Consider the following 16,402-nt stretch of genomic DNA (forward strand, 5'->3'; position numbering starts at 1 on the left):
CAGTGTCCTAGTGTGTGGCAAAAATTTAGACATCGGCGCCGCGCCGCGCCGAGGCAGGCGGCGGAGGAGGAGGAGCGCGCGTGGATGTCCCCCTTGTTCTCATGCTCATACAAGTGGGGAAAGAGCCTCTCTTATAAGGAAGTCCAACTCCCACTCAACTAGCAATGTGGGACTAAACATTAGTAGTATCCCTTGCTTTGCACAAATGGGCTAAGTGGGCCTCTAGGATTTATTTAGGAATTTCTGAAATAGTTATTGGCATGTTCCAAAATAGACTAAATTACAGCACACACACTAGTGGATTTACCTATCAATGGATGACTTCTTTATCATACGGGTACCATAGTTAGCTTGGGCGTACTATAATCATCCAAGTGTTTGTACATATTTTTTATTTATTTTGCGGGCTAGGGGAATGGAATCAATACTTTAATAAATTTGATTGCACAAATATATAAGTACCCATGCAGGTTTATCTCGAGCATTATTTCTTCACGACGCTTATGAACTTGCTTAACAATTTTCACACTATCAATTAGTTTTCTGATTTTGGTTGGTACTTTTGTGGTTTTGCCTTGTTTATAGAACTCTGTTCCATCAAGCCTTTTGATTCGATCGTTGGCGTACCATGCATAGCATCGGGACCATACCAAGAATTATGTTCTCTTATGGTGAGCCATTTGAGTCCCTACCGCTGTTTACCGTTTGAAAAGCGTAGGTATACATGCTGATAGATGCATTTCGTGCTAGTTTAGTTTTCTTACCGCTTGCTCTTGATCACAGGCTAACTCTGACACCTGCACAAACTTGCTTGCTTCTTGTACAAACTCTTCGAGCTGAATGTCACCATCTTCAGCTGCTTCTGTAAAATAAAGACAGCAAAGAAGCTGGCAATCTATTGTTTCTGGTGCTTACAGTAGAGGTGAACAAAATAAATAGAGCTTTGGTGCAATTTAGATTGATATACTCCAGGCTCCGGCCATGTTTTGCTAACGAACTTTTCTTCACCATGTTCTTCAAGCAGTATAGATCTTGTTTCGCAACAATATATTAATTTTAAGTAGATTCTTGTATATAACTGCAACTGTAAGACAAATGGATACTAGAACTGGAGACTTATAGTTCCCCTTCAATCTTATTCTACTGGGAGGACGTGTGGAGATTGTACTGCAACAAAGTTGATGCTGGCAGGTTGACATCAGTTGCAGGGAAACTTAAAAAACAAGCTGCTCATCAAAGGAGAAAATGCATTTTGAGAAGCACAGATCACATTACTACTAGGCACTACAACTATCAGGAAATCACACTTGAGAAACTTACCACCAGCTCAATCTACAACAAAGTTGAGCCCTGGATGATTGGTGGATGGTGGTCCTGGAGCAAGCAATGTCAACACCAAAGCACTCAAGTAGAGGAGATTATGGAGAGCATTGCCTCGAGGACAGGATGGATGCAGAATGCTAGCATCGCGGTGCCAATACAAACCAAATATTTGACTTGTTCACGATTTGTTTGATTAATTGATTATATTTTCGTTTGACCTACGTCAAGTTAATTAGTAACTTACTGGAACCTGTATATATACTTAGCTTGATGCGGACATGCATGTTAGAGCCAATGAAATGTTGATCTGGTAGTCGCAAGCATTTATTTTGACATACCCGCTTGCACTGTACATTCTTCTCGACACATGCTTTCGCCCGGCTTTATAGACAAAACAAGCGTTGTACCCTCTTGCATCACCATATGTTCACCATGAACACAAGCACGCACTACTAGGAAAAGGGCTATAGATAGGATTGATTCTAATGGCGCACCGTGGAAGCAGTGCGCCACTACTGTATACTAATGGCGCACCTACTTGTGATACGCCATTAGTGTGGAAGACACTAATGGCGCACCGTAAACAGGGTGCGCCACTAGTATGAATTATTTTTTTTCCATTTTTCCATACATACTAATGGCGCATCTGGTCCATCATGCGCCATTACTATCTATAACTACTAATGGCGCACCAAGCAGGCAGTGCGCCATTACTGTAAATTTTGTTTTATTCTTTTTTTTGCAAAACTACTAATGGCGCATCACCGCGCAGTGCGCCATTACTAGTTTAAACTAGTAATGGCGCACTCTTAGGAGATGCGCCATTAGTATATATACTTATTATTTTTACTTTTTTGCAAAACTACTAATGGGCACTTTAAATCGTAGTTTTCATTTCTCGATTGTATTTCATGGGCACTTTTTGATATCATGAATATTTTTAAATTTCATGGGCACTTTTTGAATTCATGAGGACACTTGATCTCGATTCCCCCTCCATCTCGATCTCGATCCCCCTCCATCTCGATCGCACCCGCACCCTCCCCCGCTAGCTCCACCCATCGCAACCCTCCCCCGCTCCACCGCCGGAGCACCCGGCCCCCCGCACCCGCACTTTTTGAACATATTTTTTAAATTTTTTTACTATTTTTATAAAAAATATTACTGTTATAATTTAAACAAGTTTGAACATATTTAAACACAAATAAATATAAAAACAACATTTAAAATGCATAAAAAATATTACTGTTATGATTTAAACAAGTTTGAACATATTTAAACACAAATAAATATAAAAAACACCATTCCCACTCCACCGCCGACCCCCTGCCCGCACCCTCCCCACTCCACCGCCGCCGCCGACCCCCCGCACCCTTCCCCACTCCACCGCCGCCGACGTCCCATCGCACCCTCTCCCCCGCACCCTCCCCGGCCCGCTCCACCGTCACAAATGGATGCAACTAAAATTGCAAAAAAAAAACAAATTTGATTATATTTCCAAATAAGAAATTTGATGATATTTTCAAATAATAAATTTGATGATATTTTTTCATATTCATAAATATTTTCAAATAACAAATTTGATGATATTTTTTAAAAAATTATTTCTATTTTGATAAATTCTAATGGCGCACCGTGGCGGGGTGCGCCATTAGAGTGGTTGTACTTATGGCGCACTAGGGTTGCGTGCGCCATTAGATCCCTCTCCCCAGTTCACCTGTTCCCCTCTCACTGTTGCCTCCCTCCCTCCCTCGCCAGATCCACTCGACCCAACCGTACGCCGCCGCTCCCTTGCTCCGCCCCCTCCGTCCGTCGCGCCTGCACGACGTCGGTGCCGCCGCCGCCGCTGTGGTCTTGCGCTGCCCCGACGCCGCCGCCCCGACCCCCGCAGGAGTCCACCCCGCCGCCCCCGCGCCCCCCGAACGGGATCGGCCGAGCGCGCGCCGCCCGCTCCTCTCCTCTCCTCCTCCCTCCGACGAGCGAGGGCCTCCTCCGTCCCCTGCAGCAGACGGCGAGCGCGGCCCCGACGTGCCCACCCGGCCTGCCCCTGCCATCCTCCGCCACCGGCCCCTGCTCTCCTTCGACCGCGGTGAGCGAGGACCCGGACGAGCTCGGACCCCGACCCCGACCCCTTCGCCGACCCTGACTCCGACCCCTCCGGCGACCAGGTACCTCTCCTCCTTCCTCCTTCCTCCCTCTCTCCACCATTCCCCATTCCTTCCAACCGATGCTCCAAAAGGAATTTCAAGACAGAAAGCACATGCTCCAAAAGTTAGGGTTCACGATTCAAATTGCACTGCATTTTTGTACTGCATTTTTTGTAACTATATAGGAGAATCAGAGTTCCTGCTACTTTTGTTTGTTTTCTTTTTGAAAATGTGCTATCTTTTCATTAGAGATGGGATGTTTCTACTTTCTAGCGGTGAACATGAGAAGGTTGTGTTAGTTGCTCAGCCTGGGATAGGAAAATAGACCGTGGACTTTCTGAGATGGTAAAATAGATGAGGGCATTGTTCTCCAGGGAAGGTGCAATGGATGTGATTGAAGATTCAGTTCGGTTGTTCCATTAATGATGTCTAGGCAGAATGCTTAATAAGTTTCATCTTGCGGCAAACAACAAGAACTGCAGGACTGCCCTGTTGCTAGGTAGTAGTAGAGTACATGCGCTTGCAAGTTCCAACTAGTTGCTTCAGGGATTGAGTTAATTCATAGATGTTGACCTTCATCCAGTGGCATATAGATTGGAACAACTGAGTTCTGTTTCTTGTTATTTTAGATTGTACTGTGGATTTGATTTATTATCTGCAAAGTGATAAATTTTGAATTTGAACTAATTCAGATTCTCCTATGAAGAAGGCCAGGCCTCGGAAATTGGTTAGTTTGAAGGCCAGGCCCCTTATAATGATGCTTTTCTCTAGAAAAAATGATCCTGGATTTTTTTATGTAATTCTTTGTGGTATTAAGATGGAAACCTGGGATACTATTTCTGTTAGGAGATGGTGTTATATTAAGATGCATATATTGTTATGTTACGCAAATTGTATCATCTTGCCACTTAAGTCAGCCTTCCCTTTAAGCAGAAAATTCAGTTAGGAGCTACTGTTAGGAGATACTGTCAAAAACTTGAGCTACTGTCAAAAAATTCAGTTATGGCATCTAGAATTATGTCAGTTTTGTTTTGTAACTAGAAGACCAAAGTGTTAGGAATTCTGTCCAAACTGTAGTTTTCAGTATTCTGTCCAAACTGAAAACTGTTAAAAAGCATGATGTTTCTTGGATTTCTGTAATGATGATGATGATGGAACACATGGTCTTGGATTTCTGTAATGATGATGGAACATTATAAAGCATTGTACTCCAGTGTGTATGAAGGATACAAAAAATTTAGCAACTTCTTTGATTTTATAAAGTTGTTCTTATATGGGTGAAACTTCACTTGTTTTTAGGCTAGTGCAGGGTGTTGCTTTATTGTGATGCCTCTGAATTACTTGTGATCACATTGAGAAAGACTTGCTAGTTTGTTGGGTTTTGTCTCCGACCATTGTGTCGTGATGAATTTGCAGGTACCCCGAGAGGCCCTTGAGTTTGCCGGAATATCGATTAACTTCCGTTCCGGCAAATTCGGGCACTCCATATGTCCTATTTTCAGCAAAGGTCATGCTGAAATTTTCCGTGAATTTTAGCATGACTTTGCTAAAAATAGGACATATGGGGTACTTGCGACTAATGCCTGTTATCATGCATGGGTACTAATTGGTCTCTTCTGCTGCTTATCAGAGATGGCGGGAAGCAGCCACCGCCGATCTGCGACACCGCAGTACGAGTTGGATGCTTCCGATTTCTTCACTATCATACTTGAGGCTTCAGTATCATCCATGACGCTGGTATATAAAACGAGAGATCTCCCCTTCACCCATCTCATTATGATATCTGTTATTTGCTACATCACTCATTTTCCCAAACTGCAGAGGTTGCCTGACAGTTTTATGAACATGCTGGTGGGTGAAGATCCGCCAAATAATGTGAAGCTGCGACAGGCCGGCAACGGGTTTCGCAGGCAGTGGGATGTGCAGTTGGCGATCAAGAAGGGCCACATGTACTTGTCTCGTGGGTGGGAGAAGTTCTACCGTGCCTACGACCTGCAGCTGGGGTACTTCCTTGTCTTCAGGTACGACGACGACGCCAACATGCTCATCGTGAAGGTGTACAACAAGACTATGTGTCGCATGCGCTACGCTGCCGATGATGATGCCGGTATGTACGTTCTGCCTCTTCTTATTCCTCTACATTTGGCTTTGTCTCACATCGATTGTTAACGGTCATTGTTGCATTTTGGACAGGTAGGAGCAGCAGCAGCGACACTGGCTACAGCCAAAGCAGCAGCGACTATGGCTGTAGCGAAAGCAGCAGCGATTCTGGCTGTAGCGAAAGCAGCAGCGATTCTGGCACCAGCATAGACAACAAGAAGGATGATCCGGACTGGAGTGCGGGAGAAGAGGAGCAGAGTGAGGATGAGGAGCTGCATGATGACGATGGGCATCAGGCTGAGGATGACCTAGCGCTGGTGGTGGCTGACCAAGGGCAAGAGATGGTGGTGGCTGACCATGGGCAAGAGATGGAGGTGGCTGAGGATGACCTAGCGATGGTCGTGCCTGAAGGTGGCCTCGCGATGGTGGTGGTGCCTGACAATGACCACGCACCGGTGGTGGCGCCGGCGATCCCACAGCTGGGCGACATGACCACGCCAATTGTGGTAGAAGACTACATCCCACTACCTCCACTGCCTCCACCGCCTCGCCGCTCTAGGCGCATCAGGAAGATGAAGGAGAAGAAGGAGAAGAACTTCCTACTTTGTCAGGTATGTCAGATCTCCTATAGGTTTGCTATCCAAAATGATATATATATATATATATATATATATATATATATATATATATATATATATATATATATATATATATACTTAGTTACCTATGTTATCTCTAATATGCTTAGTTTCCTATAGGTTAGCTTCATTTTACCTAAGTTGGCTCTAAGATACTAACTTAGAGCTTATATGCTTAGTTTCCTATAGGTTAGCTCCAAAATAACTTATGTTAGCACAAAATGATCAAGTTTACATAATAAGCTTATAGTCTTTTTCTTATTCTTCTTCTTTTCCAAAATGACATAGGTTAGCTTCATTTTACCTAAGTTGGCTCTAATATACTAACTTAGACCTTATATGCTTAGTTTCCTATAGGTTAGCTCCAAAATAACTTATGTTAGCACAAAATGATCAAGTTTACATAATAAGCTTATAGTCTTCTTCTTATTCTTCTTCTTTTCCAAAACTCTTCTTATTCTTCTTCTAGTGTTCTTCCTCTTCTAGTATTCTTCTAGTCTTCTTCTTTTTCTTCTTCTAACTTCTTGTTTATCATTTTGCAGATTTGATTTAATTGACGGAAGCTTGCGTGGATGGAGTGCTTCTTTTCCATTTGTGTTTTTATTTTGTATCAATGTGAAACTTTTGTGAATTGATGGATAACGGTGTTGGATGAACAATGTGAAACTTTTGTAACGACGGAACTATGTGTTGGCTATGTATGTATGTATGATGAAACTTGTGTGTTGGATATGATTGCTATATGGATGCTTGTTGTATATATATATATGTGTGTTGAATATCTCATATGTGAAATAGTGACCTGAGATTAAGAAGAAAAGAATTAAAAAAGTTGTTACTAATGGCGCACTACCATGTGCTGCGCTATAAGTATAGCAGATAATAGTGGCGCACTGTGGGCTATACTAATGGCGCACTACGTGGTGCGCCATTAGAACACCAGATACTAATGGCGCACATGTGGTGCGCCATTAGAATTTAATTCTAATGGCGTGATGCCAGTGGCGCACCAGTAATGCGCCATTAGAAGGCAAATTCGGTGCGCCACTAGCATGCCTTTTCCTAGTAGTGACGCATGTAGCACGATGCTGCGGGCAGATATGTACCTATACTTTAAGCCACATCGTGAGCTTTATCCTATTAGTCTATAAATAGAGGCAAGTTTCTTCCCATATAGCTTCAAATCGAACTACTAGTCCTGTTGGTCGTAGGGTCATTGCCTATTTCTCATTTGTGACTTACGAGACAGGCGAATGTTGTCCGGGCATCATTGGATGACATTAGTTGCACGGAGAATATAATGAAAATGAGATGCATAGGGAATTTTAGCCTGTTCCTGGCAGAGCTTCATAGTGTATTGGGCTGCTTTGTTAGAAAATGTCCCGTTTCCTATACACAAGTGCTAGAGGATCTTTCCCCATGAAGAAATATGTCCCATTTTGTAGCTAGTATCTTTTTTGAGAAGGATAACTCCAGCTTTTGCATCGAGCAATGCACACAGTCATATATTATTTATTATTGAAAATCCAATAGCTAAACAACACCGATCCAGGAAGAAAAAACCAAAAAAACACGAGGTCGTATGCCTTGCGATAGTAACTCCACTAGAGAACCACACAATTCCTAGTTTATGCCTTCAAGAAGGAATCGCTACATGGGCGTCGATGATGGCGATTCCAACCCAAGGTTGATCTCGGTATTTTCATCCTCGAAGCCATGTTTCAACCCACCACCTTCAGCAATGGCACGATGCATGCACATGTCGACCCGAGATTTTGTTTTTCCACCGGAGTGCACATACTCGTCGTTGAAGCCGTCTCTACCATCATCGCTTGTCCCACTGCCAACGCCTGCATAACCAGATACCTCTTGAGAAGATATCAGAGACAAGACAACCCATACCATCTCACATCCCATCACTGTCGCACCATGTTCGATCCAGCAACAACAGAAAAAACATGACACCTTCGCCAGAGCCACCAAACAGCACCTGCCGACAGTAGGCCTGACTTGACGTCCGCTATTGTTCGCCCAGGTTGCCTGGCAGCGAGGGGAGGGATGCATGGCCGAGGATGTGGAGGTTGCCCGGCAGCTATTGTTCGCCCGGGTTGCCCGCTGGGGAGGCAACAATGGTGTCCAGATGTGTTTCTGGTTTCCCTTTATGCCTAAGTTTGCCGAGGAATACCTAGCTAGTGAATGTACTATTCTTATTTTTTGCCCTTTCGCAATGGAGTCGCGTTAGGATTCTTATGAGAGTTGATTAAAGTTTGTTTTTCTTTTGATGTTGAATAGGAGTACAAGGTTATGAGTTAGGACTAAATGGAGAAAATATTAATGGCCGAAGTGACAAATTACCGTGTCTCAGCATTGGGGGTTCGGTCGTTGAGCAACCTTGCTGTCAAGAACGTCTAGACCTTTCCTTTCATGTGTCTCCACACGTATCCAAGAACCTCCGTTTGCTTTTCCGCTACATCTATTATGTCTTTTCTCCACTAAATTCGACAACTAAATGTTCTTATTTTCTACTCCTTCCGTAAACTAATATAAGAGCGTTTAGATCACTATTAGTGATCTAAACGCTCTTATACTAGTTTATAGAGGGAGTACTTCAAGTTGTTGTTTCATGCTTGGTGCGTGTGATGAAAGATCAGGGCTACCTCTAAAATCATCTCACTGAAAAGCTTATCGCATCATCTACAGCCCCAGGTAGCTTTATAAGGAAGTTATGACAAACGAGATCTGAAGAAATATGATTTTTTTTAAACTTGGAGAGCGAGAACTGGACTATCCAAGTACTTCAACTACCTTATCCTAGCCGTCAAATGAGTGGCCATGCTCATTTCTTTGTTTTCCGAAAAAAACTGTAAATAGAAATATATTTGTCGTCGTGCATTTCCACGTGCTTTAATGCAACTGCACTTTGCTTCCCATAAATAGTTAGCTGGCTCTTCCATGCTGTATGATCCACACTAGAAAATTGTAAAGCTTGCTAGTTCGCTTCTCTTGCTAGGAGCAGCACTATCCGGGAGAGGGAGAGCGAGAGCGAGGAGGATGCCATTGACTGGCAGCACTAATACCAGCTAGGCAACGTCTCAGCCATGAGACCACTTCAAGAATGGGAAGCACTAGGAATGTGGCATGCGGTCGGCTATAGACGCCCAGCTCTAGCAAAACTCATAAAGTAGCAGCAAACAAAGCTAGACCGGTACTATGCCGGCCAGTGTGGACATACATGGGCACGCGGCCAACATGGCAGAGTATAAAGATTACTGTTTCAAAGGAATACCTGTAATTGTAGTGTTTTAATCCAGCCTTTATTTGATATTTTTTTACCTCATGTAACTTTCAAGGATGCAGCAAAGAAATTCTTGGCAGGCCAAGCTAAAAGAGACCATAGAGTTTTCACATTATGAACATGCATTTATACTAAAAGAGAGCACCACAAATGATTTCAATGAATCTGATTAGCTGAAGTTAGTTGAATTTCGGTGTAGAAGAGAGAATTTTCTCATGCATGGAAAACCTTCACCGCTTACTACTCAACACCAACACACAACACCACACCACATCACCTCCAGCCTAGAAGAACTCCACGCCCATCCGCTGCCATCGTCGACGACCGCGACCGCTGTTCCAACCATGCCTGAACCACCACGGCCACCTCCAAGCCCAAAATAGCGAGTGCCACCTGATGTCGTCATTTCTAGGCCCAGATCCAAAGCTCCCCGGGCCTCCACCGTCGCAATTCTGGCACGGACATGCCCCGAGGATGAGCTTTGTCGCCACGAACAAGCTCACTGCCAGCTCCGGCCACGTCCACCGGCCTTCGGTGTCACCATATGAAGGAAAGGAAACTCACCCCCACGCCTCCCCCTACAACCTTAGGCAGCAGGGCCTACCGAAGCCGCGGCAGGACGGCTGGCGGAGGGAGCTGGCCAGAAGTCTAGTAGCAGCTGCGAGCTAGAAGTATCCCTAGTGTCCACTGGCGGGTAAAACAGTATGAGTCGTCTTCACCACACCGACTGTCAACATCATATTTGTTATATTTTCGCTGTGGGTTTTGGAGTTAATTTTTGGGAATCAATGATATAACACAAAGTTTTACGAATCGTTAGAGTTACTCTAATAGCGTTTTAATCCTGCCTCAGTTTGATTCTTTTCTAAAATTGTGTAACTGCCAGCAATTAATGGCACTAAATGTAAACTCAACGGTTCTTAACTCTTGTGTTGGGCTTCGATGAATAACAAATGTGGTTAAACTAATTAAGAGTTCAAATAATGGTGTTAAACATCACATGTGCGGTATATCGTTGGGATATAGAGATATAGCTAGGAGGTAGTTTGTATGAGATATATCTCCTCTCGTTTTTCTTCTCCCTCAAGTTGTATCTTGATTCTCTCTTATCTCCTGTAACCGCACGCATGTAAGCCATCGAGGGTTTGTCTCCCCTACTATATAACATGAACACGTCGCCCCCAACAGGGCAAGACGTTTCACCGCTCGCACATGGTAACCAGAGCCTCTCTTCTTCAACTCATCTAGCTATCAAAACCATCTGTGCCGAAGCCACCATGTCTTCCTCCTCCGGCGCTTCCTTCCCGGCTAGTCTCAATGGTCAGGTCACCGAGAAGCTATCCCGCATGAACTACGTGCTGTGGCGGACGCAGATCATACCCCAAATGCGTGGCGCCGGGGTCTTCGGCTACGTCGACGGCACCCAGCCGGAGCCGGCAAAGCTCCTCGTCAAAACCAAGGAAGGCAATGAGACTTCAACGCCCAACCCTCTCCACCCAATCTGGGTCAGGGAGGACCAGCAGGTCCTTGGCTACCTGCTGGGCAACCTCAGGTGCTCCTCACGGTGACCACGGTCACCACTGCGGGCGCGCTCTAGACGACGCTCGCCGGCATGTACTCGTCGCAATCGGCGAGTCGCACCAACAACATCCGCACTTCGCTCATCGATGCGCAGAAGGGCAACCTCTTCGTCGCCTCCTACTTTGCCACCATGCGTGGGTACGCCGACGAGCTGGCTGCGGCGGGCAAGGCGATCCTCGACGATGAGCTTATCTCCTACATCATCCACGGGCTCGATACTGACTACCAGCCTCTGATCTCTGCTCTAGACGCTCGCATAACTCCCGTCACCCTCGACGAGCTGTTCGCCATGCTCTCCAACTTTGATCAGCGGATGGTGCACTTCCACGGGTCCAGCGGTGGTGGCTTCAAGCCCTCCGCGAACTCGGCCTCTCGCGGTCGTGGTGGCTCCTCTCGGCGAGCGGCTTCTCCCAGGGCAGGGGAGGTCAAGTGGAGGCGGAAACGGCGGCAGCTCAAACTCCCGCAATGGCGGGCGTGCTCCCTCCAACAACATAACTCGCCGCGGTGGCGGCAATCCTCGTGCACGACCTGATGCTCCTCGCTGCCAGATATGCGGCAAGTTGGGGCACACAGCAAAAGATTGCTGGTACCGCTATGAAGAGGACGATGACTCCTCTCAAGAAGATGACAAGGTGGTGGCGGCTGTAGATGGCTCCTACGGAATCGACACCAACTGGTACGTCGACAGCGGCGCCACCAACCACATCACCAACGAGCTCGAGAAGGTGACCATGAAGGAGAAATACCGCGGCAAGGACCAAATCCACACAGCTAGTGGTGAAGGTATGGAGATCCGTCACATTGGTCATTCAAGTTTCAGTACCCCTTCTCGTAAAATTCATCTTAGGAAAATTTTGCATGTTCCAAATGCCGATAAGAGTCTCCTTTCTGTCCATAGAATTGCCCTTGATAATCATGTCTTCCTTGAATTTCACCCTTATTTCTCTTTGATCAAGGATCAGGCGATGAAGAGCATTCTCTATCGAGGTAGATGTGTTCGTGGACTCTGTCTGTTGATTCCGGAGCTTAGGAGACTGAATAAACGAGCTTGTGGTGCTATCAAGCTTTCATCCACACGATGGCATGATCGTGACATGCTTCTTTTTCTTTAGTTGAAAAATTGCTTAGAAAGAATAAACTCCCGTTTGTTGGTGAGCACAATATTGAAACTGTTTGTGATTCCTGTCAACGAGCTAAAAGTCATCAGCTATCCTATCTTATTTCTACTCGTGTTTCTACCAAACCGTTGCAATTGATTTTTTCAGATGTGTGGGGTCCTGCCCCCAACTCAGTTGGTAGACATACATACTATGTTAGCTTCACAGATGACTACAGTAAATTCTCCTGGATTTATCTTCTCAAGAAAAGATCCGATGTTTTTCAAGTCTTTAAAAACTTCCAAGCACTCGTTGAACGCCAGTATGAGAAATTAAATTCTTTCTTTCAAACTCTCGGCATCTCTCACCATGTGTCATACCCCCACGCTCACCAACAAAACGGTTCTGCCGAACGCAAGCACAGGCACATTGTTGAGGTCGGCTTAGCTCTTTTAGTTGGCGCCTCCATGCCTCTAAAATTCTGGGATGAAGCTTTTCTCACAGTTGTTCACATCATTAACATGCTCCCTAGTCGTGTTATCAATAACAAAACTCCAGCAGAAAGGCTACTCCACACCAAACCTGACTACACATCCCTTCGTGTTTTTGGGTGTGCATGTTGGCCAAATCTTCGCCCATATAATCAACGGAAACTTATGTTTCGCTCAAAACAATGTGTGTTTCTTGGGTATAACACAAAGGTGTGAAATGCCTAGATGTATCCACAGGGCGTGTTTATATATCCCGTGATGTTGTTTTTGATGAAACAAAGTTTCCCTTTGCTGATCTTCACCCCAATGTCGGTGCACAACTTCGCAAGGAAATTCTTCTCCTGCCATGTCACCTACTCGGCCTTGATCACGGGGGAAATACTTGTGATGATTCAATGCTGACTAACCCTCCTAATGGTGCACATGAGTCCTCTGGTGATGTTGCAGGAACAAACATTGAGAAAAATGATGAAGAAATCGAGCAAAATGATGAAGAAATTGGTTCTCAAGCGCCATATTTGCTGTGTCCAGCTTTAGGGAGCAGATCCTCCTCGGGATCGCCGCCGAATCAACAGCAGGGCAGAGGATCTGCGCTGGGATCAGCGTTGGCAGGTGCGCCAGAGCCGACCGTAGCAGAACCTGCCTCCCGCGCGGGTGTTCGCGGCTCCACGCACGCCACGCGCCAGCCCTTGGGTGGCGGCAGCCCCGCGCCGGCTCCGCTCCAATCGCCCGCCTCCACGTGGCGACACCCTAGTGGCTCGGGCGGTCCGCGGTTTCGCGATGAACCGCGCTGTTACAAGCGGCGCGCCCAGGTGCAGCCGACCGACGTGGGGTCCAGCGCTGACCCATCCAGCCGCGTGGGCGCGGGCTTCGGGGCTGATCCGTGTGGCCCCACGCAATCAGCCGCCCATGATGAGCCGGTAGGCTACCCGGGATCCTCTGCGGCTGATCCAACCTCCCCACTGCATGCTGGAGACACAGAAGATCCGGCGCGGGTACCGAGCGGATCCCCCTCAGGATCACCTACACCAGCAACTCCCGTGCATGGCTCCGGATCCTCTGCACCGGCTGATTCTGTGGTGCAATCTCGGCGGCTCACATGGTTGCAAAAATGTGTAACTCAGCCTCTTAATTATAAACACATAAGTAAATATGGTCTTGTTTGCTCTACAGATGAACAAGCTGAGCCAAGAACTCTGGATGAGGCACTTGGAGATGAAAGGTGGAGAAAAGCAATGATGAAAGAATATGTGGCACTGAAGAAAAATAAAACATGGCATCTGGTTCCCCACGGCAAGGTAAAAATCTTATAGATTGCAAGTGGGTGTTCAAAGTTAAGAGGAAATCTGATGGAACTGTTGATAGATACAAAGCTAGGCTTGTTGCAAAAGGATTTAAACAGAGATATGGTATTGATTATGAGGATACTTTCAGTCCTGTTGTGAAAGCTGCCACTATTCAACTTGTTCTCTCTATTGTTGTGTTTAGGGGATGGAGTCTCAGACAGCTAGATGTACAGAACGCGTTTCTTCATGGTGTTCTGGAAGAAGAGGTGTACATGAAACAGCCTCATGGGTTTGAGAGTAAATCTAATCCTTCATTTGTTTGCAAACTTGATAAAGAACTTTATGGCTTGTAGCAAGCCCCACGAGCATGGTACTCCTGTCTTAGTCACAAGATGCAATCACTTGGTTTTGTTCCTTCTAAGTCAGATACCTCACTGTTCATCTACAATAAACTCAATACATGCATATTTGTTCTCATATATGTTGATGATATCATTGTTACAAGTTCATCTAGTGAGGCCATTACATCATTGTTGAAGGACTTAAGTGCAGAATTTGCTCTCAAGGATCTTGGAGATTTGCCTTTTTTCCTTGGGATTGAAGTGAAGAAACACAAGGATGGGCTTCATCTCTCTCAAGAGAAATATGCAACTGACGTGGTAAAAAAGGCAGGTCTGCAAGGTTGTAAACCATCCTTTACTCCTTTATCCAACTAAGAAAAACTATCTCTCACAGAAGGGCAACTCTTGAATCAAGAGGACAGTACAAAATACAGGAGTTTAGTAGGTGCACTACAGTACTTGACCCTAACAAGGCTTGATATTTCCTTTGTTGTCGACAAAGTGTGTCAGTTTATGCATGCTCCTACTAATGTGCATTGGACTGCTGCAAAACGCATTGTCAGATATATCAAACACACTTTGAATGTTTGCCTCAATTTCATCAAGTAATCCTCAACTCTTGTCAGTGCTTTCTCTGATTCTGACTGGGCAGGTTGTCTGGATGACAGGCGCTCCACTGGTGGATTTGCAATATTCTTTGGACCTACCTTGATTTCATGGTGTGCAAGGAAACAGGCCACCGTGTCTCGGTCTAGCACAGAGACAGAGTACAAGGCATTGGCAAATGCCACGGCTCAAAACATATGGGTCCAATCGATGCTAAAAGAACTTGGTATACAAAGTTCTCAAGCTTCATGTTTATGGTGTGATAATCTTGGTGCTACCTACTTGTCTGCAAATCCAGTTTTTCATGCCAGAACAAAGTACATAGAGATATATTTTCATTTTGTCAGAGAAAGAGTTGCACGGAAACAACTTGATATTCGGTTCATTCATTTCAGAGATCAAGTTGCAGACGGGTTTACCAAAGCCCTACCTATCAGAAGCTTTGAAGAGTTTAAACATAATCTCAATTTGATGAAGTTGTGATTAAGGGAGAGTGTTAAACATCACATGTGCGGTATATAGTTGGGATATAGAGATATAGCTAGGAGATAGTTTGTATGAGATATATCTCCTCTCGTTTTTCTTCTCCCTCAAGTTGTATCTTGATTCTCTCTTATCTCCTGTAACCGCGCACATGTAAGCCATCTAGGATTTGGCTCCCCTACTATATAACATGAACACGTCGCCCCCAACAGGGCAAGACGTTTCACTGCTCGCACAAATGGATGTTCTTGTTTCATCGTTTCAAGATTTCGTTTCAGTTCCTGAATTTGATGGACTACATCCACGACCAGATTGCCTCTCGCTCCCAGCTCACATCGCTCGGGCTCCATGCTCGCTGACGCTGCACACGCCGCACCCACAGTCCCCGACGCCAGGCTGCAGCACCGCTTGCCAATGCCACAGATGCCCCTCGCCTCATCCCCCGGGCTAGCCCACATGGTAGCAGCTTGTGGGGGCGTGCTCGCCAGTTTGCTCGAGCCGGACCAGGCCAGAGAAAAACCCGGCGGGCCAGAATCGGCTCGGAGAAAAGCGGACCATAGACTGGCTCGACCCGTGCCCAGCTCGGCTTGTATCCAGCTGTATTATGACACGTACTGAGTTTTGTTATTAGAAAAGAAAAACACGACCCCACTTATTTCCTTTTTTTTAAACAAACTACAATTGAAGTTGCTTACATACACTCACCTCTACGAACGAACGCACATCTTATCCCTATGAACACTTTTAAGAGACCGAGACTGCATAGCATTTTGATATTGACGAACTCATCACAGGCGCATCATATTCGACGGGAACGTCTCCTCCCACTGAATGACATCCGCCGAAATTTTTTAAATAAATTCAAGAAAATGCGAGCACCAATGTCAAGTCTAGATTTTAAACCCTGCTGAGCTAAGGATATCACTGTCCTCCTAACCATCTAACCACAGGTTGGTTTGCCACACCGACTTATTTCTGGGCATGTCAAGTGTGCATACGTGTTCGTGCTCTGTA

The sequence above is a fragment of the Triticum aestivum genome, chromosome 1B (genome assembly GCF_018294505.1).
Source record: "Triticum aestivum cultivar Chinese Spring chromosome 1B, IWGSC CS RefSeq v2.1, whole genome shotgun sequence".
Taxonomy (NCBI): Eukaryota; Viridiplantae; Streptophyta; class Magnoliopsida; order Poales; family Poaceae; genus Triticum; species Triticum aestivum.